General features: G+C 39.2%; 1 protein-coding gene and 1 pseudogene across 1 annotated transcript in view; both read left to right on the top strand.

Annotated features, from left to right (window-relative positions):
* Positions 1-23,475, top strand: part of Cpq (carboxypeptidase Q) — a 110,484-nt gene that overhangs the window by 52,476 nt on the left and 34,533 nt on the right. The window lies entirely within an intron of this gene.
* Positions 4,064-7,874, top strand: LOC122102277 (annotated as a pseudogene).

The following is a 23,475-nucleotide window of genomic DNA, read 5'->3' as shown; positions in this document are numbered from 1 at the left end:
TTGTGTTTCACAATTGCTGTTTGGAGCTGAAGACACAGCTGTGTAAGCTTAATTAGAGCTCTACACTACACCCCTCCAAATAAAGTCACTGAGGAAGAGATGTAAGATGAACAACTAGGAAATCCAGTCAGAAAAGAGCATCTAGCAATGCCAAAGATAGGATTAAATGTCTTCCCAGGGAGGAAGGTAGGCCATGTTAGAACCACTTGTTAGGAGTTTTATGAGAGAAAAATTTAGTTACACTGGTATCATAGTGCTAAAAATAATGTTCTTTGTAAAAGATTTTTAGTTTTGTGACTAGTGAAATAATGTTTGGATCATATCCTTCTAGATGGTTAATCTTCCCAGGAGAGAAATTCTCAAATGGCTAGCTTATTTCCCAGAATACCTCAGCCACCCCCTTGGAATAAAATATTCAGCAAGCTGCTGTGGCCTTTTGCTATGATTTCACTGGTCATGAGGCTTAAATTATGGAACTTGTCTGTTGCTTTGTGAAAGTGGGAAGTTTCCAGAAATCTTTATTTAAGAACTACTATTCATAATGCTAATACATTTCCAGATGATTTAATGCACAGTGATCTGCCAGGGTTCATTGGCCTTTTTTTTTGTTTTGTTTCGTTTTGCTGGCATGACAAAGACATCTAGAAACCCAGGCTGCCGCCTAAGAGTAGGAATTACCTAACATTGGACTTCAGCATACTCTTAGTCTCTTAGGTTTGAAGTCAGCAACTGGTAGTGTGTAGAAAGAATTCATTCTTTATATTTCTGCATCTAGACTGATAGTACTTTTTTAAAAAACCAATTTTACGACTAATTGTATTTCACTGGACTGTTAACTTTATAACGCCACTCTCAACAACATTTATGGATGTAAAATGACATTGGCCTTCGCCCAGTACCATAGGCCCTTTTGTGACAGCAACCGGAAGGGTCAGGATTAGACCCATTTTACAGGTAGGGAAAGTAAACATTAGCAAATCAGATACCCACACATGTTTAAAAGACTTGCATCCTGAGAAATGAAAAAGTCTCGTTGTTCTCTAACTACTTACTGGTTTTAGAATCGTTTCCTTAAGTATATTTCCATATTATACCCTCTGATTCCACATTCTTCATTTCCATCATTCACTTTACAGATTTTTTTTCCACGCTGCATTTTGAACTCAAGGCCTTGATTTGCTAGGCAGGCACTCTGCACTTGAGCCATGTCCCCATCTGTGGACTGTTGTTTTTTTTTTTTTGGTTGGTCATGGGGCTTGAACTGTTCCTGTGTTCTTCTGCTCAAGGCTAGTGCTTTACCACTTTGAGCCACAAAGTTTTTGGTAGTTGGTTAATTGGAGATAAGAGTCTCATGGAGGGCTAGGAAGGTGGCTCAGTGGTAGAGCGCATGCCGCGCATGCCTGAGGCCCTGGGTTTGATTCCTCAGCACCACATAAGCAAAAAGAAAAAAGCCGGAAGTGGCACTGTGGCTCAAGTGATAGAGCGCTAGCCTTGAGCTAAAGAGCTGAGGGACAGCGCCCAGGCCCAGAGTTCAGGCCCTACGACCGGAACCCCCCCCCCAAAAAAAAAGAGTCTCATGGACTTTCTTGCCTGGGCTGGCTTTGAACTGCTATCCTCAGATCTCAATGTAGATTAATGTGGCTTTTGCCAGTCCTGAAAATAAACTTGTTAAGGTCACAAACAGCTGCCTAGCTGTTCAGATACAGTGGGCTTTCAGAACATTATCTTATGTCATGTCTTTGAATTACTTGTCACTATTGCTTGCTTTTCCATGTCTTCTCTTTGGCTCCTATGACTTTTTCATATTTGTGCTCTCCTCCTTCCCTTCTTTTCCCTTTCTCCCTCCCTCTCCCTTCTTTCTTCCCTCCCTATAGACCTTCCTCCTTTTTCTTTATCTCTTCTTTTGGGGTTTCTCTGGCTTCTGACTCTGCATGTTCTGCCTGAGAACTCCAGGCATATCTGTGGCTTCCCCCACTAATCTCCCTTTTCCATGTACACTATGTCTGTGAGCTAGCTCTAGGTCCATGTATCCAACTGCTTGTTGATTCTTCCTTGGATACTCCACTGCCATCTCAGTTCTTGCTTTTAAAAACTGAACTCTTCCTTTCACCTCTTCTGTATTTTCTATATATCTGGGGAGCACTTTGTGCTATCCATTTGCAGCCCAGCTGGGAGATGTGAGCCGAACACCTTTTGATATTTCCATGCCATCCCACGTGTACTGTCTGTCACATGTTTTGGAGGTAGTTTGGTTTCATATTTTGGCTGGGGAAACTTCACGTCTAAGTCACTTCACACCGTGGAGGCCTCTTTCTTGTTCACAATCTAGTTCCAGGGGAGTGCTTGGGCAGGTAGCCACATATCCTTCTCTATCTTGTGACTCCTCACTCCTGGGATCACAGAGTCCTCTGTATCTGGAAAAGAAGGAAATGAGAAAGAATGTTGCCAACCAAAAAGGAGATTTTACACATTAATTCATATCCAGGCCTGGCAATAGTTTACTCTCTTCTGTTCACATTCTATCTATCAGAAGGTATTACATGAAAGCTGGGAAGTTGGTTTATTTTTGTTGTTTGTTTGTTTTTTGTCAGTCGTGGGGCTTGAACCTGGGTGCTGTCCCTCAGCTCTTCATCTCAAGGCAAGCTCTCTACCACTTGAGCCACAGCACCACTTCTAAGTTTATTTTTATACCTAAGAGGAAAGGTGAATACATTTGGTTTAAAAAACTATCCCGTTTGCCCCAATTTCTTGACCAGGAAGTACACCACATAGTAGCAGAAAAAATATTGATTTTGATTTTAGATAGATGTGTGTGTGTGTGTGTGTGTGTGTGTATGTACAATGTTTGGTACATAGTGGAAGCCCAGAAATGTCTTGAACTTCCAGAGATGATCTTTTTTTTTATTGTGAAAATACCATACAGAGAGGTTACAATTACATGAGCAAGGTAATGAGTACATTTCTGATCAAGCATTGTTGCCTCCTCCTTTGTTTCCCCTTACCGTCCCTTCCCACCTTCCCATCCCTTCCCATCTCCTCCACGCCCCCCCCCATGCCAAAGTTGCAAAGTTCGTTTTTCAACATAACGTCTTATGCATCCAGAGATGATCTTGTCTGAAGTTGTATAGTAAATCATAGCTAGGCACTGATGATAAATCAATTGACTCAGTATTCAGTGTTCACTGACTAAACTGTAACCTCTGTATACCTTAAAATAACTTGATCTTTATAGGGCACTGTGCTCTGTATTTGGAAGGAAATATCCACATGTTTAATATGCCAGATTATATATATTTTTTCTGCCCAAACATTCATGAACAATGATGCTTCAAGCTACATAAATCCCTAGTTAGTTCCATGGGCCTGAGTGGTATTGGATTTCACCTAGGAACATAACATGACTTTTAGAAATTTTGGTTTGAGGGAATATAGAACCTATCAATCTGATTTTTTTATATTTTGTAAGAAGAACACTTCTGCATTTCCTTTACTCTATTATCCATCTTTTGGATCATCTAAGGCAATTTAAAATTCTAGACTGACTCACAATGCAGTATACCTTGGGAATTCTGCCTCCTGATTTCTTAGCATGCAAGCTCAAGACTGCAAAGTAATTTTTATATTAGCCCAAGTAAAATATAATTCAGAAGGTAATTCTGTGGAGACCAAATGGTCTGTTGTATTCTCATTGCCAAATGTGTGTATTTTTTTCTAGATATTTTCTCCTTTGCCCCAGATAATTGAACAGACTGTAGTTTTAATCAGCTAAGGAAGCAAAAGGCTCTCCCTTTACTTTGCTGTGAAAATTATGTCCTCATACTGGGCAAGAATCTACTGTGACCAGAATTAGGCCTTGAGAGGACTTGGCTTTGTAAGATACCACTGGCTTCTGTTTTATATCATGGGGCTCTGTGTACTGCATTGATCCAGTGCAGTAAAGAGGAGGAGGAGGAGCAGTTCATTTAAGACCAAGAGCTGATGAAACCATTCAGTTGGGGAGAGATGAGTGAATCCAAGTGAGGTTCTGGAGTGACAGGCAGAATGCTATACCATCTGGCCGGAGATGTGGAAAAGTATGTAAATCAAATCTATAATGATAATTAATACAGTCGATAAGTGACATAATTGAAGCACTGCTTGGGCTACCTCAGAAAGTTAAATAGCTTCAAGGAAGGTGCTGCTGAAAGCCATTAGCATTTATAAAACATTCTTCTTAAGAAAGCATCTTGATGATCTTTCACATTACTTTTTGTAATCCAAGGGCCAGCTTAAAACATTCAGAGCAGAGGTGAAATGTCTTAAGAGGTCTATTTTGGATGAGTTTTGAAAACCAGTTATTCTCAAGGAACAAAAGCATTTGCTCCCATTTTGTTTGTTGTTGTTTTTTATGGGGAAAAATTAATGCTGCATACTTCACATTTAAATAGTTTTGGAGTTTTGATGTCTTGGTGGTGATGTTCTTCAGTGTGACCTTAGGATAATTAGCTATCAAACTTCATTTAAATTTTTTTTTTTAAGTATATTGTTGCAAGGCAAGGGGTGGAGGTATAGTATGAGCTTCTGGGAGAAAAGTAAAAAACAACAAGGCAAATACCACTCTGGCGGTGCAGCCCGACCAGCCTGCATGAGTAGGCTCCTTCCCACCCCCCCCTTATTTTCTTTTCGCTTAATTCACTTGGAGGCTCATAACAGATGCACAGTAATCAAGCAGAATGCCAATTCTCATCACTCATGCAGGTGGAGGGCCCCGGCACTCCCAAGGGAGAAACCAGAGAAGACCCACGCTGAATGCTGCATTTTTCTTATCATCTCCCTGCCACCCTCTTCTCTGATATTGGAAAGGCAGATTCTTTGTTTGGAAGGCTTTTGTTAGAAAGGAAAGTATGTTCTTTTTTCACTGTGCTCAGGTTATTGCTTCAGGTGGTCTGATGGGCATGCCATGTCGCTTAAAATAAAAAAGAGAGCTGGTCAGTGCCTGGGTCTGGGTTCAGCCACTTGCCAGATGTGTGATCTTGGCAAACTGTATCAGTTTCCAGTGCCACAGCTTCACGTGTAAAGTGGGGAAAATGACTGACTCTTTAACCTGCAGTTGTATAAGAATTAAATGAGATACTGTTATTTCCTGATACACAGTAAGTTTTTAATGCATGGAAGTACTATTATTATGTATCTTTGCTCATTAATGACTGGATATAATTACTGAATGAGAGGAGGAGGAAAAGAGAGAGATCAAGGTAAAGGAAGGCAGGAAAGAGGAAGAAAAGAAGGGGGGAAAGAAGGAGAGAAGGAAGGAGGGAAGGAAGAAGAATTTAGTTTTTTTCAGTGCTTGATTATAATTGGTGGATTTTAATTGCAGCTCTCTAGTTAGGAGGCTTATCCTAACATCCTATCACTATTTGGATCTCTATCTCCACGGTTCATACAAACTCTGTGGGGGGTTATGGTTTATTAGTCTCCTTCTCTCTATGACTGGCAGGTCTCCCAGAAGACAGATGATGGATTTCCTTCATCTAGGTGTTCCCAGGGCCGTGTAATGCCTGGCACACAATAGTGATGGGATGCATAATAAAGGTCCAGAAGCAGAAGTAGCCTATCTGGTTTGTTAACATGAAAATTCAAGGTGTCACCTTTTCACATTCACAGACATTGAATCATAATATAGATGAGGTGACTAACCTTTTGAATCACTACTTATCAAAAATAGAATCTCTGGTATCTGAGAGCAGGCTATATAGCTGTGTAAATTGGAGTAAAGCATTGCAAATGGCATATTACTATGGTGGTTTTTGGAGCTGCTATAATTAATGGTCCGTTTGCATTTTTAGTATATAGACTGTCATTTTTCATTTGCTTATAACCTTGATATAAAAATTTATTCTTGGCTGCTATTGTGAATTCATAATTTATATATATATATATATATATATATATATATATATATATATGATCACCTTCTATTTTTCTGACTGATTATTGAAAGCACCAGCTTAAGCATCACATCACCATGGGATGTTTTCCCGAATCTCAAGCGGTAAAAAGAAATTAATGCATTTTAAATTTCAAGTTTCAGGATTATGAAAATGTTGTTTGCTTATGCAGTGCCCTTTGAAAGAAGTGTAGTGTAGCATATAAACCAAAAAAAATCTTGAGTAACTTTAACCCAGTATTTATTATTGCATGTGTTTATTTTCTATGTGTGTTTCTCTTTTCCTCTGTCTTTCTGTCTTTCTGTTTGTCCACCTGTCTGCCTGTTTACCTGCCTGCCTGCCTCCTTGTCTGTCTGTTTCTCACTCACGCGCGCACACCCACAGACACACACACACACACACACACACACAAACACCCACACACACACACACACACACACACACACCAGGTTACAGATAACTCTTTTATCCATGTCTCTTTTGCTTCTTTACTCTTTTGCTTCTTTAGCCCTTTGGAGAAAGTACCAAAAGGTACTACCAGGGGAATTTGGAATCAGTATGGCATTTGGAATCAGATTTGATTCCAGTCTATTTTCCACTTGACTTTGGGTTTTAACAAGTGAAAAAACTGAAATAAAATTTTTTCTTAACCCATGTTCTTCAGTAGTAATGGTGATTACAAAGGAACTGATTCACCATAGGGGGGAGAGCATACAAAGGAAACAAAAAAATCATATAGTACATTTAAAACAACAACAACAAGGAAAGGCCTCTTGTATCCATATCTTGGGGTTCATGTCACGTAGCATCATCTTATATAGTCATATGTACATACCTTTTGAGATTTTTTGCTCATCTGATATAATTATCCTAGATGTGAACTAGTTATTGCAAATGAGGGAAACCATGGGACCTATATTTCTTTGGGCCTGGCTTACTTCACTTCATATAATTTTTTTCAAGTCTTTCCATTTCATAACAAAAGGGGTAGTGTCATCCTTTCTAATGGAAGCATAGAATTCCATTATATATATACATATATGTATAAAATGGATACATATAATATATATGCCATATTTTCTTGATTCATGCTTCTACTGATCCTACATCTTGTATATACAATTGTCTAATTTGGGGAGGGGAAGGGAAATAACAACATGCTGAAACAAGGACACAGGATGACCCATTGCAACAATGATACCCACAAGACAGTATATTGGAATTCAACTTTACAACTTTGGGTGGGGGCAGGAGGAGGGAGGGAGGTGTCGGGGAGGGAAGGAAAAGTGGGAGAACAACAAAGGAAGGGGTAACAATGCTTGACAAGATATGTACTCATTCCCTTACTCATGTAACTGTAACCCTGCAACCCTCTGTACAGCATCTTTACAATAAGTAAAATTTTCAAAAAGAAAGAAACCAATTTGCCATTTGCTAATGGCAAGAAAAAGCAGGCAACTTCTATGTGCCTGCAGATCCCAAACTGACATTTGTCATCAGAATCAGGGGTATTAGTGGTATGAATTCAAAGGTCCAATAAAGTATCGCAGCTTCTTCACCTTTGCCAGATAGCACCTTTGTGAAGCTCAATAAGCTCAATGCTGAAGATTGTGGAACCATATCTTGCGTGGGAGTACCCAAACCTGAAGTTAGTACAAGAACAAATCTAAGTGTGGTTATGACAAAATCAATACAAAGGGAATTGCCTTAACAGATAACTCTTTGATTGCTTGATTTCTTGGTAAATATGACATCATCTATTTGGAGGATGTGATTCATGAGGTGTATACTGTTGGCAAACCCTTCAAGAAAGCAAATAGCTTCCTATGGTCCTTTAAATTATCTTGTCTGTGAGGTGGAATGAAGAAGACCGCCCATGTTGCAGAAGGCAGACATGCTAGCAACAGGGAGGATCAGATCATTAGGCTTCTTAGAAGGATGAACTGAAGTATGTGCCATGTTATACTTGCCATTTGGTCTGTTAATAAGTGGTGATGCTGACAAATTTATGTATGTATGTATGTATTTATTTATTTATTTTGGGTCCGGTCGTGGAGTCTGAACTCTGGGCCTGGGCGCTGTCCCTCAGCTCTTCAGCTCAACGCTAGCGCTCTACCACTTGAGCCACAGTGCCACTTCCAGCTTTTCTCTTTTTGCTTATGTGGTACTGAGGAATCAAACCCAGGGCCTCAGGCATGCAAGGCAAGCGCTCTACCACTGAGCCACCTTCCCAGCCCCTGATGCTGACAAATTTAAAAGCAAAAAAAAAGAAATGTACTGTCCCTTGGCCTGGAACATAGCTCAATGATATAACAGTAGCATAGCATGTATATTGCCTTGAGTTCAGTCCCCACTGTTGCCGAAATGAAACAAACTAATAAAACAACTAACCTTTCATATTCCAGAGAGCAACTTTGCAACAACTATATAATATTGTGTTAGCCACTTTGTTCGCCTAACATCAGGTCAGGGTTTAAATACTGTTTATTTGGAATTATTCCCTAGTCTTTTTCATATTTATTAATTCTGGACCACTATTTTCTCCAGTGTCCCTTAGTCATTGATTTCCTATTTCTTTTTTCCTCACATCAGGTTAGAAATTCTATATGGATAATATTGGCAAGAACTCTATAGGAATAATGGTGTGGCCTTCCAATTCTATTGTATAAGCCAGTAATGTCACTTTGTCCAATTGATGAATCAGTGTTAGACCACTTGTCTAAGGGTTGTCTGTAAACTTCTTCATTGTAAAGTAGCTTTTCTTTTCTATGGAGGAAATGCAACATAATTAATGGTGAGAGGCTTTGAGACTTTGTAAATGTCACATTCCCCAACCAAATTTCATCCAATGAGATTTTAGCATCCGTGATGATACTTGCCTGAATCAATCATTATATTGGTGGCACACATTTCATTGAGTTCAGTTATGTCTATGACATTTATTAGCTGATGTGCTTTTCTGCAATTTTTCTCCTCTTTGGGGGTCTGAGCATCACTTCATGACATTCTAGAGTGCAGGTGATAATATTCATTTCCGCCATTGTTTCTCAAACCATCAAGATACTTAATAAATGTCAAAGTTATTAGTATATAAGCTTCACTATGTTAAGCACAAAAGGAATTCTTTTTTTTTCATTCAAAGCTACCCAGACTGCCCCAGATAAAAACCTAATTAGCAAGATGTAATCAATACCATTTCCTCTGAGCCTTTCATTAACAGCATGAGCTTTGGTACAATAACTCCTGAAGTTATTTTTAGTTTACTATTACCAATGTACACCATATGCGAATGAAGATCTTTCACCTCATATATAATTACTGGTAATTGTTTTAAAAAAAGGCAAAAATCTCAGTACAGCAATCATTTCTGAATTTCTCCAGACTTTCTTTCCTTTTCTTGTTCTCTCTCTCTCTCTCTCTCTCTCTCTCTTTGATGACTCTGCAAGCTGATGGTAAGAAGTCTGTTTTCCAAAGAACTCTTTTCTTCCCCAGAGCAATAAAAGCCTCAGAGACTGCTGGGATGTTTCTCCAGTTGAGCTGACTTCATGTCTGTGGTGTTGTATAGAATCCTATAAATCACACAATGTTCCTGCTGTCCCATGACATTTGTGTCTATGCAGGGGCAACTAGCCTCTACCAAGGAGTCTACAAGTCTGTTTAAAATATCCAGTTAATGCTCACTAAGGAAAGCTTTGGGCATCTAGGAGAAGAAAGAATTTAAGTTTTAATATTTTTCAACTTTATTCATTGATTTACAATAAACCTTTTTTTTTTTTAAATTTAATTTAATTTTATTTGTGAACATACTGTACAGAGGAGTTACAGTTACATGGGCAGGATAATGCGTACATTTCTTACCAAGCATTGCAGCCTCCTCCTTTGTTTATCCTTCACATCCCTTCCCAGCCTCCCCCCTCCCCCCCTAATCCCAATCCTTCTCCTCCCCCCCCCGCCCCCCCCGCACCAACGTTGTAAAGCTCGTTTTGGACATGACAACTTGTACTTCTCATTGTTGCAACAGGTCCACCTGTATCCTTAAACAACTGGTTTTTCCCCATCTCCTCCACAAGTTATACTGACATCAAATATAGTGAAAGCAGGGGTTATACTGTGGAGGAGGGACATACAAAGCAACAAAGAGATAATCTTATAAATGTGTTAGAAACACATGCATGAAAGAAAAAAAACATTAAAATACACATCTAAGGGTTCATTTTCCTGACATCACATTATCTGACCTTTTCCGCTTGACTCATACATATACTAGATATTACAAATAAGGGAAACCATGGGACCTACGTTTCTTTGGGCCTGGCTTACTTCACTTAATATAATTTTTTCCAAGTTTTTCCATTTCCTAACAAATGGGGCAATGTCATTCTTTCTGATGGAGGCATAGAATTCCATTGTGTATATATACCACATTTTCTTGATCCATTCATCTACTGAGGGGCATCTGGGTTGGTTCCATATCTTAGCTATGGTAAATAATGCTGCAATAAACATAGTTGTGCTGGTAGCTTTAGTGTGGTCTTGTTTGTAAACATTTGGGTAAATGCCCAAAAGTGGGATTGCTGGGTCATAGGGGAGCTCTATGTGAAGTCTTTTGAGGAACCTCCATACTGCTTTCCAAAGTGGTTGAACAAGTTTACATTCCCACCAACAATGAAGTAAGGTTCCTTTCTGTCCACATCCCCTCCAGCATCTGTTGTTGTTAGAGTTCTTGATTTTTGCCGTTCTAACTGGAGTGAGGTGATATCTCAATGTTGTTTTGATTTGCATTTCTTTTATGGCTAGGGATGTTGAACATTTCTTCATGTGTCTATTGGCCATCCTTCTTTCTTCTTCAGAGAAGCTTCTCTTTAAGTCTTTAGCCCACTTACTTATTGGGCAGTTGTTTCTTTGAGGATTTGTTGTTGGGTGGTTTAATTTTTTGAGTTCCAAGTATATTTTAGATATGAGACCCTTGTCCGTTGTATGGCTAGTAAAGATCTTCTCCCAGTCCGTGGGCTTTCTATTGATCTTGCTAGCTATGTCATTTGCCCTGCAGAAGCTCTGCAACCTTATACAATCCCATTTGTCCAACCTTTCTTTGATTTGTTGTGTTTCCTGGTCTCTATTCAGAAAATTTCGGCCTGAGCCAAGGAGACCCAGGGTTTCTCCTATTCCATCCTGTAATGTTTTCAGAGTGTCTGCTTTGAGTTCAAGGTCTTTGATCCATTTGGAGTTGATTCTGGTGCAGGGTGATATATAAGGATCTAGCTTTAGTTTTCTACAAGTAGTTAACCAATTTTGCCAGCACCATTTACTGAAGAGGCTGTCTTTCTTCCATTCTATTGTTTTAGCTCCCTTATCGAAGATTAGATGGCTATAGGTCTGTGGGTTCATTTCTGGGTTTTCAATTCTATTCCATTGGTCCTGAGGTCTGTTTTTATGCCAATACCAAGCTGTTTTGATTACTGTGGCTTTATAGTAGAGTTTGAAATTTGGTATTGATACTCCTCCAGCAGTGTTCTTTCCGTTGAGGAGCGTTTTTGCTATTCGGGGTCTTTTGTTGTTCCATATGAATTTTTGGATTGCCTCTTCTATTTCCTTGAAGAACGAGGTTGGAATTTTGATAGGTATTGCGTTGAATTTGTAGATAGCCTTGGGAAGTATTGCCATTTTCACGATGTTAATCTTTCCAATCCAGGAGCATGGGAGGTTTTGCCATTTTTTAAGTTCTGTGTTGATTTCCTTTTTCAAGCTTTTAAAGTTTTCATCATAGAGGTCCTTCACTTCTTTGGTTAAGTTAATTCCTATTTTATTTTTTGTGGGGCTATTACAAATGGAGTTGCTTTCCTAATTTCAGCCACACTTTTCTCATTGTTGGCATACAGAAAAGCCATTGATTTTGGGGGGTTAATTTTATAACCTGCTACTTTGCCAAAGTTTTGAATCAGCTTGAGTAATTTGGGAGTGGAGTCTATGGGATTCTTTAAATACAAGATCATATCATCTGCAAAGAGGGAGAGTTTTTTTTTTTATTTTTTAATTTTATTTTATTTTAATTGAGAACATACTGTACAGAGGGGTTACAATTACATGGGCAGGAAAATGCATACATTTCTTACCAAGCATTGCAGCCTCCTCCTTTGTTTACCCTTCACCTCCCTTCCCAGCCTCCCCCCTCCCCCCCACCCAATCATACCCCCCCTTTCCCCCACCGACATTGTAAAGCTGGTTTTGACATGACATTTTGTACTTCTCATTGTTGCAACAGGTCCACCTGAATCCTTAAACGACTTGTTTGTCCCCATCTCCTCCACATGTTATACTGACATCAAATATAGTGAAAGCAGGGGTTACACTGTGGGGGAGGGACATACAAAGCAACAAAGAAATAATATTATAAATGCGTTAGAAACACATGCATGAAAGAAACAAAAACATTAAAATACATATTTGAGGATTCGTTTTCCTAACATCACATTCTCTGACTTTTTCCGCTTGACTCATACCTATACTAGATATTGCAAATAAGGGAAACCATGGGACCTATGTTTCTTTGGGCCTGGCTTACTTCACTTAATATAATTTTTTCCAAGCCTTTCCATTTCCTAACAAATGGGGCAATGTCATTCTTTCTGATGGAGGCATAGAATTCCATTGTGTATATATACCACATCTTCTTGATCCATTCATCTACTGAGGGGCATCTGGGTTGGTTCCATATCTTAGCTATGGTAAATAATGCTGCAATAAACATAGTTGTGCTGGTAGCTTTAGTGTGGCCTTGTTTGTGGTCATTTGGGTAAATGCCCAAAAGTGGGATTGCTGGGTCATTGGGGAGCTCTATATGGAGTCTTTTGAGGAACCTCCATACTGCTTTCCAAAGTGGTTGAACAAGTTTACATTCCCACCAACAATGAAGTAAGGTTCCTTTCTGTCCACATCCCCTCCAGCATCTGTTGTTGTTAGAGTTCTTGATTTTTGCTGTTCTAACTGGAGTGAGGTGATATCTCAATGTTGTTTTGATTTGCATTTCTTTTATGACTAGGGATGTTGAACATTTCTTCATGTGTCTATTGGCCATCCTTCTTTCTTCTTCAGAGAAGCTTCTCTTTAGGTCTTTCGCCCACTTACTTATTGGGCAGTTGTTTCTTTGAGGATTTGTTGTTGGGTGGTTTAATTTTTTGAGTTCCAAGTATATTTTAGATATGAGACCCTTGTCCGTTGTATGGCTAGTAAAGATCTTCTCCCAGTCCGTGGGCTTTCTATTGATCTTGCTAGCTATGTCATTTGCCCTGCAGAAGCTCTGCAACCTTATACAATCCCATTTGTCCAACCTTTCTTTGATTTGTTGTGTTTCCAGGTCTCTATTCAGAAAATTTCGGCCTGAGCCGAGGAGACCCAGGGTTTCTCCTATTCCATCCTGTAATGTTTTCAGAGTGTCTGCTTTGAGTTCAAGGTCTTTGATCCATTTGGAGTTGATTCTGGTACAGGGTGATATATAAGGATCTAGCTTTAGTTTTCTACATGTAGTTAACCAGTTTTGCCAGCACCATTTACTGAAGAGGCTGTCTGTCTTCCATTCTATTGTTTTAGCTCCCTTATCGAAGATTAGATGGCTATAGGTCTGTAGGTTCATTTCTGGGTTTTCAATTCTATTCCATTGGTCCTGAGGTCTGTTCTTATGCCAATACCAAGCTGTTTTGATTATTATGGCTTTATAGTAGAGTTTGAAATTTGGTACTGATATTCCTCCAGCAGTGTTCTTTCCGTTGAGGAGCGTTTTTACTATTCGGGGTCTTTTATTGTTCCATATGAATTTTTGGATTGCCTCTTCTATTTCCTTGAAGAATGAGGGTGGAATTTTGATAGGTATTGCGTTGAATTTGTAGATAGCCTTGGGAAGTATTGCCATTTTCACGATGTTAATCTTTCCAATCCAGGAGCATGGGAGGTTTTGCCATTTTTAAGTTCTGTGTTGATTTCCTTTTTCAAGATTTTAAAGTTTTCATCATAGAGGTCCTTCACTTCTTTAGTTAAGTTAATTCCTAGGTATTTTATTTTTTGTGGGGCTATTACAAATGGAGTTGCTTTCCTAATTTCAGCCACACTTTTCTCATTGTTGGCATACAGAAAAGCCATTGATTTTGGGGGGTTAATTTTATAACCTGCTACTTTGCCAAAGTTTTGAATCAGCTTGAGTAATTTGGGAGTGGAGTCTATGGGATTCTTTAAATACAAGATCATGTCATCTGCAAAGAGGGAGAGTTTTATTTCTTCTTTCCCTATTTGGATCCCCTTTATGTCTGCATCTTGTCTTATTGCTGTAGCTAGGCATTCTAATACTAGATTGAAGAGAAGTGGAGAGAGTGGGCATCCTTGTCTTGTTCCTGAGTTAAGAGGAAATGGCTTTAGTTTTTCACCATTGAGTATAATGCTGGCTGTAGGTTTGTCATATACAGCCTTTATTGTATTGAGGAATGTTCCATGGATTCCTAATTTTTCCAAAACCTTCATCAGGAAGGGGTGTTGGATCTTGTCGAATGCTTTTTCTGCGTCTATTGAGATAACCATGTGGTTCTTATTCTTGCTCCTGTTGATGTGATGAATAATATTAATTGATTTGCGTATATTGAACCAGCTTTGCATCCCTGAAATGAATCCTATTTGATCGTGGTGTATGATTTTTGGATGAATTGTTGAAGTCGATTGGCCAAAATTTTGTTGAGAAGTTTTGCATCAATGTTCATCAAAGAAATGGGTCTATAGTTCTCTTTCTTTGATGAGTCCCTGCCTGGTTTTGGGATGAGGGTTATGATGGCTTCATAGAATGTGTTCGGTAGTGAGCTTTCTCTTTCAATTTCATTGAAGAGTTGGAGGAGTATTGGTGTGAGCTCTGCTTTGAAGGCCTTGTAAAATTCCGCTGTAAAACCATCTGGTCCTGGACTTTTCTTAGCTGGGAGGTCTCTTATTGCTGTTTCTATTTCAATGCTTGATATGGGCCTGTTAAGATGGTTTAACTCATCTTGGTTTAGTTTTGGCATGTCAATATTTGCTAGGAAAAGGTCCATTTATGTCAAGTTCTCAAATTTATTAGCATAAAGTTTTGAGAAGTATTCCCTTATAATGTTCTGAATCTTGGTTGTTTCCGTGGTGATGTTTCCATTCTCATCTCTGAGTTTATTAATTTGGGTGTGTTCTCTTCTTTTTCTGATAGGGACCTACTTTTTAATAGGAGTAGGCACTTGGATAATTCTAGAAAATTTTTAAAGAGAAAAGATATAAGTTTAACTATAAAGTCAAGATTTATTTAGAATAGGAAAATATTGTAGCAAAATTTTTAATATTGTAAGTATTCAGAAAAATATATTCTCTATTAAATAACTACCTGTCAAGCTACAGTAGTTATTTTTAAATTTTTAGTTTACATATTCTTTATTCTTTATGGGACAGTGATTTTGTGTTATATTTTGTAAAGAGAAAATTTAAAAAAATTGTCTTCCCTCTAGTATGGTCGATCAAACTTACTTTTTATTATTGATAGTTTAGCAAAGTCTACGTTAGCCTTATGGCTTTAAATTGATAATGTCATACATGTTGGGGATAGCTGTCGCCTGTCATCAAGATGCTGCTATATATGAGACATAAGGTTTCGGGACACTGTTCAACAAGTGTTGAGTGTTGACGTGAATTGACAGCATTTGAAATCGTTTGTACTCAGGATCCTCTTTAAATAACACATTATTATATTTTATAACACATATGTTTTCATAACACATTATATTTTTATAACACATTGTAACTTTCTGTTACCTTTGTATCTGTCTGTAGTTTGTATCAAATCAAAAATTTTTAATCTTTTCTACAGTGATTTTTTTTTTTTACTATTTTGGATTATTAAATAATGTAAAAGATGATTCATCATGAATACTTAAAACATGTTTTTTTTCTTCAATAAACTACCCTTTGTATGGAATTTTTCTAGGATTACTAAACTCAATCATAACAAGATGTGTACATTGACACAAAAAAGCGTGACTGCATACGTGAATGGACCTCCTGTCAATAGCACAGCTATCTATTAGTTTGTGCCCTAGGAGCACAGAAATTCTGATTAATTCCATTTTTCATGATGTGTTTTCAAAATAAAATATAAACTTGGAAGAGGCATTTTAACATTATATTCTGAGTGGTTTAAGTGTATTCTTGATCTGAAGAGAGAACATCCCTTGTAAGTAGACTTCCATCTTCCATGAGAACTGAACACTTGGGACTGCAGTTCTTCGTATCTGATCATTGGAGGAAGTTTTCCAGTAACCAGCTTCTGGATCTCCATCCCATGTCAGAGCCAGGCATTGCAGGATGTCGCCTATCACCACGTGACCGCTGCCCCTGTTCCTTTGCATTATAGCACCAGTAAGAAAATGACTGAGCATCTGATCAATACATCCCAATTAACCCAAACTAATATATCCTCAAAACAACTTCCTCTTAGTTGGGTCCTCAGTACCCACAGTTGGTCCCTTGCTGTCTTAAGTAAGACCAGAGCGTATGACAGGAAGTCAGAGTGGTTTAAAAGTGTCAACTGCTCCAAGTTCTCAAATCAGTGAGGCATTCACAAATGTTAGCTGGTAACAGCCCTCATTTTCATCCTTCTCATGATCATTTCTAGACATCTTTTATAGGTCTTCTCCAGTGTTTGGTGATTTGACACTTTATAGCTTCTTGCTGTTCCTGCTTCCTTTCATTTTTAGAATCTAGATTTCCAAAATGTTGGAGCTAGACGAGTTTTTAGGAGAACATCTGCTCCACACCTCCCCACAGAGGAGACTCCTGAAGCTGAAGACTACTCAGACAGTTAATGGCAGAATAAGGATATCTACCATCTAGCTCCCATTTTTCTGTTTTCAAGTATCCTGAGTAAAATCTATCATACTCTACCCATTCTTCTAAGACCTAGTCTGAATTGATTGAGGTATTCATTGATTTAATTTCTGAGGTTCTCCCTTCCTCAAGTGATAGGTTTTAAAGAGACTGCCCAATATGCTTCTAAAATGCTACAGAATGGTGGCATTTGGTACATTGTGGTAGGATTTTTCAACAAGTGAAATTGTGTCCTAAGAACTCTCACAGGAAATGGAAACTCCATTTGTGAAAGGTGAGCTTTCTAAGGGCTTTACAGTTTCCTTTCTTCATGGAGGGAAAGAGACTCCATGTCAGCTGCTTGGCCTTCCTCTGGTGCTTGGTTTTTAATCTCCAGGGAGGAGAAGCTGACAAATGTCACTTCTGCCTGCTAAGGAAAGAAGCTATGAAATAGATCTTCATTGCTTATGCTCCTGAAGTTGCTTAGCACTGGCTGTATCCAAAACACCATGGAGTATTTAAAAATCTTGCTCACTAGTATACTTTTTCTGATGATCAGAAATGCCCCCAAAGAGGCATCATATTTTACATTGATTTTTTATCTTTAATTAGAGTTATTCCTTTTAGAAAGCTTAAGTTTAGACATGCATGTCTAAATATTGCCCTTAACTGATCTGGACTCCTCTGCTATACATTCTAGACATCTTACAGCTCAAAGAGAGCAAAAGAAAAGAACTAACGTTTATTCAGGCTCTTAAGTGTTGGATGCTCTATAAACACCATCTCAACTGAACCTTTACAAGGGCCTTGGGAGGCAGAGAGCTTTAGATATGTTATGCGTTTGAGTCACCAGATCAAAATCATATCCTAAGGCATTTTGAAAAAAAAAAAAGGTTTTTCATGATCTTGTCTTTTATTTTTTCTCTTTCACTTGAAAGTCCTGCTATAACTAAGCTGGAAGTGAAAACAAAATCCTCATACAGATAGGGGTGTTTGTGAAATCACTTCAGTAAAGGTTGCGGAAGAGACCACACAATGCTTTCCAACAGAGACGACCAGGTGGAGTAACTTAGTCTGTTTGTACTGGTGTCACAGAATACTACAGAATGGATGGGAGATACAGGAAAGGAATTCATTTCCCACAGTTCTTCCCACCCAGAACAAAGTGCCAGCAGAGTAGAGTGAGGGATGTTCCCAAGATAGAGCCTTGTTATTGCATCCATCAGAGTAGAGGAATGCTGTGTCCTCACTTGGTGAAAGTTGGAAGGACTAACTAAGCTGAATGGAGCCTGAAGCCTCTGGCACTGGGACCTTAGCCCCTTCATGGTAAGAGCAACTCTCTTGATTTATTCACCTCTTAAAGACTTATACCTCTTTATACCATTATTTTGGCCATTATGTTTCAGCATCTAAATTTTGAAGAGGATGGCTTTGAGTCATAGGAGAGAGAAAATAAGGGACGAAAACTGACACTAAATGTACTAAACCCAGCATTAATAACATGGCATGACTCTGAAGCACTTTCTATAGTCTTGGACTTCTTGTTTTGGAAAAGTGGGCATTTGAAAGCCAACTTGGGTTGTAGTTCTCTAGATCCATTTATTCCTACCTCTGGCTCTTGTTCCCTTTCTCCTTCTCTTTACTCAGTTCCTTCCAGTGTCAAAAAGCAGTTACCAAATTAGGTTCCCTGTTACTTTCCAGTTTGAAGAACCAGGCAGTACCCTGGTAGTAATTATTTATGGTATTTCCGCTTTCAGAGATTTGCCCTCGGGCAGCTTCAATCCATTATCGTCACTTCTTCTGCCTTTCCTGGCACTCCTCCAAGACCTAGGGAGGCAAAAGTAGATCTGCAGATATGTAAACCTCAAAATCAAGACTTGGTTAATGAAATCACTCCTCCACTTGCCCTTGCCTGTTACTGAATCCTGTTCCAGCTGGGATGGAAAGAGGGCATTGGTCATGCTGTCAAAAGCAGATTGGATTTCTCCACTGTGATTTCCTCCCTTCTTAACTGAAAAGCAAAACAAGCCACCACACACAACAGATAGGAGGGAGGAGAAAAGGATACCAGGTGAGGGTGAAGGTCATTTGTACCATCTTTGTATTTCACATGTCTGTCATATTTGCTAAGAAAGTAGCCTTAGAGTTATAGGTAAATATGAAAACACACTAAGCCCTTAAGCAAAACCTTCCTGTTCTATGTACATCACATCTTCTAGCCTTCTTCCTTGCTCCTACTTCTGGCTGTTAGTCTCTGTCTCTCTGTCTCTCTGTCTCTCTGTCTCTCTGTTTCTCTCTCTCTCTCTCTCTCTCTCTCTCTCTCTCTCTTTCTCTCTCTCTCTCTCTTTCCCTCTTCCTCCCTCTTCCTCTCCTATAACCCAGAGCTTGGAGAAATCTTTTGCTCTTCTTTTGACAGGTGTCAGATAGTCAGTATGAGCTCATTTAAGCTGAACTGTCTGGAGGAAACTAAATTTGTTCAGGAGAAGGGCAATTGTGATGCCAAGTGCCAGGACATACCAGATGGCATGACTGACAAAATGCTTTTCAGCCTCCCAGCTCACGTTCCAGGTGTCTAGGTATCTTTTCTATCTCTCCCTGTCCCTTACTTTTGTTTTTTCATGGTTGACCCAAGCCGAAACCTTGAAGTACAAATGAAGTTCACTGAAGTTGTTGACAAAAAGAGGAAGTTCACAGGGACTCAGCACAGACTGCCTGCATCTTCTCAGAAGAATAGCCAGTATTTATTATTATTCCTTTTCCTTATTATTCTTATTATTGTGGATAATCATTTGAGTAGATTTGAAGAAAGTTCAGTTATGATCCCTACTACTTATTTAATAAACAGGTCTAATACCCGGGCTGCAAAAATGTTGGCATTTTGGACAGTGCCCAACTTCAGCTTAAAGGTTGTTAGGTCTTGCCAAGAGATGACACCTGTCCCCATTCGCTACACAGTCTGAGTGGTTTTTTATTGGTTTTTACTCACTGGAAAAGGAACCTATGGCCATAAATGTCATAGGAAGGTATTTAGTGGAAAGTGAAGCCTTTTTTTTTGGCCCCTGTAAAACATTCTAAAATTCAAGGCCAGGGTGCTGTGGCAGTCTGTGATCTATGAATCATTATATTCTTAACACACCCTGAGAACAGGAAGAGAGAGCTCAACCTTGACAGATGCAGACGGAATTTCTCCTCTGAACACTGGTAATTCATTTGACATTTGCAGTTTGCTTGTATTTGCAGTGAAATTCTTTCCCCTCAACTTTGCACTGGGTGGCTATTGGTCACTTAGCAGAATCTTAAGGTAATATCTTTGGTATACAAATAAGGCAGATGTTTATAATGCTGGGCATCAAGTTTTTTTTTAATTTTTAGGGGTCATTATTTGGTTCATATGAGATGTTTGTTTTGGGTTTTTTTTGAGCCTGTATGTTTTGGCTCTGTATTTACATGTTTTAGAAGGCCTGATGTTGTTGATAATTCAATGATGAAATGGTCGTGAAAGTAAGGATATAAAGTGCTTAATGGTGTAGCCTCTCCACATACTTTGATTTATTATTTAGCTTTCTACCAAATTATACATGTGCTTGTAAGTAATTATATATGTGCTTGTAAGTAAGGTCAAACCAATGATGGCAATGCCACATTTACCTTGAAGTTGAGGTTTCATTGACAACTTAAGTTGAAAACAAGAGAAGGGTCTCTGAGCCCCCTTCCAGCTGTGAGAACCCCCAGACTGAGGGTGAGTCAGCAAGCTAGAGACACACTGGGTTTGTTTTTGCTCAGTCCCATGGCCTAGGTATCAGCAGAGCTAACAAAAGGAGTTCTGGTCTGAAAGCTGGCAGGTTAGAGGCTCAGAAAAACCCAACACTTCAGTATGAGTCCAAAGGCAGGAAAATAACTAGTATCTCTATTTGAAAGTAGTCAGACAGGAGGACTTTCTTAATTGGTGGAGAGTTTGGCTTGTTTTTTCTTCCATAGGACATGAACTGGTTGAATGAGGTGCACCCATAATAGTAACATGCTCTGCTCAGTCTATCAATTTTAATGGTGATCATATCTAAAGGCAACTTCAATAGAACAACCCAGAACGATGAATGACCAAGTACTGCCACCCCCACTACCATGTCCTATTCATGATGATTACAGGAAATCCACCATCACAGCCATCTTTTCAGTTAGTCACAGAAAGATATTTTCCTCCTATTGCTACATTACAGGCAGCTGCCAACTGAGACCAAGAACAGAAGATTAGCTGCATCCTATGGAGGACTCAAGAGTCCAGGGCAAAGACCATTAATCCAGCCATGACAGAATACCTTTGGAAATAGATGAATTTCCTTTATGCATTCACTATTCATTCAATATTCACTTTTAGCATTCCTTCAATGTTCACTTTCCATTGAGATTTCAGTTGTGATGTCACATTTTAAGGGAGCTTCCCTAGACAGTGTCTTAAGTGGTTTCTTTAGCAGCTTTTATTTATTTATGCATATTAATTTGTTAAGCATCCACCCTGTGAAAGGGAATTCAATAGTGACTATGAATAACAAACCAGATCCCTTCCCTTCTGCATTTTACATATGAATAGGGCAGACAGAGGCTAAATAGGCATAGAAGGAAGGCACTATCAGACAGTGATCCATTCTATAACAAAAAAATAGGGTAATGTGTTGACTTGGGTAGAGTGTTGACTTGTGATCAGGGGATGGTTATACTCCTTACAAGGTCAGGAAAGATGTTCCTGGAAGACCATGTGACTTGGAGTGCTAAGAAGTGTTCTCCCAGAAATCTGGAGGAAGAACAACCCAGGAAAGTAAAGTAGATGGAGAGAAGCATGTGGTTTTTCTTCCATATAGTGAGAAGGGAGGAGGAAGGTAGAAGTTGACAGAGAGGATAGCATGGCAAGATTTCCATGGAAGGTTGTACAGGTCCCAGTTCAGAGTTTTCCGAGTTGTATCCTGATAAAATGGGATCTGAGTCAAGGAGTAATATGACATAAGCTATGATGGAGGGAAGATCCCTTCCTGCTGGGTGGAACAGGAATGGAAGTAAAAATGAACAGTCATGGAAGACACTCTGCAAGAATACAGAGAAGACATTTTGATGTTGGACTAGACTAGTAGCCACAGAGACAGTGGGTAGGGGTGTGATTTGGCTATCCCATGCCAAAACCTTTAGAAGTTGGTAATGGAGTCAATATGTAGGAAGTGAGAGAAGTCAGAAATTCAGTGACCACTAGGATTTATTTTTTTCAGGATTTATTTTTATTTGAAATTATTTTATTTGTGTATGTTTTGGCTTTCTATCTCTTCCCACCAGGTTGTACAGTGACAGCAAGAGCAGGAACCTTACTTGCTTCCTGCACTAGATTGAGGAACTCAAACAGTCCTGGTTCTTGGAATGAGTGGATACATAAGCAATGACTATTTAGTATGGCCAAGACCTGTGGTGAGATACAAAGGAGAGCAAGATAGAAATGACCTCTGTGATCATGGAGCTTACTTTCTGGCAGTGTAAATAGATAATTAGCACCTAACTAAATTGTTTCACATTTTGATTAGTGTTGTGCTACGCAAAGAGAGTGGCATAGGGAAAAGCTCTCCTGTAGCTGTTCTGTTGTTATAAATGTGTCTCCTAGGTCTTAACTTCTGGGAGAGCAAGCATGTGATCTTTGTATGTGTGCACCCAGGAAATATAAATGGTCTCGTCATGCTTGGAAGGCATGTATGGCTTCTAGTGCATCTTTAGTACCTATTTTATCTGTGCAATGTGAACCTTTTAGGGAAATTGGCCAAGTCCTTCCTCTCTTGTGTGGGCTGGCAATACCCAGACCCAAGGACCTCTGCCTGGACAGGCCTACTATTTTACTCCCCTGGCTCTGGTTGGTAATGGACAGCCCACCTATGGGTTTATACAGCTTTGCTGCAAATTTAGCAGGAGATAATGCCTCCAGGTCACTTGGGAGGAATTAAATGTGTAATGGGAATAAACCAAAGCCAGTCATCCTGAGTGCCAGAAAGCAATGCCAAAAAGGATCTGAGGAGCATCTGCATGTTTATTAAAAAACAAAATACCAGACCTCCTCCTCCTCTACCGGAGGAGCACAGTTAGACCTCTGCTGATGAAGTCATTTCTTCCAGGGCATCTGCTTTGAACGGATTTTCAAAAGAGTTTTGTTTGCCCTTAAGCAGTTTTATCCTCAGATAAGGATGAACAATCAGGGGAGAAATTTCACCGGATTTTTGGTCAGCTATCAAAATGAAAAATAAAAACTCTTCCCTCACCGAAGTCCGCATGGAATGCTCTGGGTAGCACAGTAGCATTCAGTCACCCTTTTTACAACTCCTGTACACGTTCTTGCCAGAAAAGACTTTGGGGGTTGTCAGGTAGTCAATAAATATTTATGACATGCGTCCTGTATTCTGGTGCTCCACTGGGACTGTTCCTAAAGGTTTGCTTTCTTGTTACTTTTCTTGTCCCCATGTTCCTCATAACGCAAACTGCTGACCCACTTAGAAGGTACAGGAAAGCAAGATTGATCAGAAGCAGACTGGGAAAAGATGAGTCACGACACTTCTCATGATGTCAAAAACTGACTTTAACAAATGCTAAGCACTCAGAAACACAACTGAAACAAAATTCAGAATTTAACATTGCTCTCGTCAATGAATAGGGATGCCCTGCCTGCCACAGC

The sequence above is a fragment of the Dipodomys spectabilis genome, unplaced genomic scaffold (genome assembly GCF_019054845.1).
Source record: "Dipodomys spectabilis isolate Male_0828 unplaced genomic scaffold, ASM1905484v1 ptg000783l, whole genome shotgun sequence".
Classification (NCBI taxonomy): Eukaryota; Metazoa; Chordata; class Mammalia; order Rodentia; family Heteromyidae; genus Dipodomys; species Dipodomys spectabilis.
This window is presented reverse-complemented; position numbering and strand designations above follow the sequence as displayed.